The following is a 235-nucleotide window of genomic DNA, read 5'->3' as shown; positions in this document are numbered from 1 at the left end:
CCTGATTGTCGGGATGACAATCTAGAAGAGGGAGGGCAGTGTTACGCCCGTGTCTACGCCCGCGTCGTTCGACCAGCGAGCCGGTCCAGCTGTCAGATGTTTCCCTGACGACGCGTTGTCGTCTGTCAAACGGACGTCATATTAGATTTGGAGACGAGCCGTCGTGCCGTGCGGACGTGCTGTGCTCTGTTCTATCTATTCGCTGCGTTATTTGTTCACAGTCATTACAATAAAG

The sequence above is a fragment of the Wasmannia auropunctata genome, unplaced genomic scaffold (assembly GCF_000956235.1).
Source record: "Wasmannia auropunctata unplaced genomic scaffold, wasmannia.A_1.0 LD336076.1, whole genome shotgun sequence".
Lineage (NCBI taxonomy): Eukaryota > Metazoa > Arthropoda > Insecta > Hymenoptera > Formicidae > Wasmannia > Wasmannia auropunctata.
Note: the sequence above shows the minus strand (reverse complement) of the source record.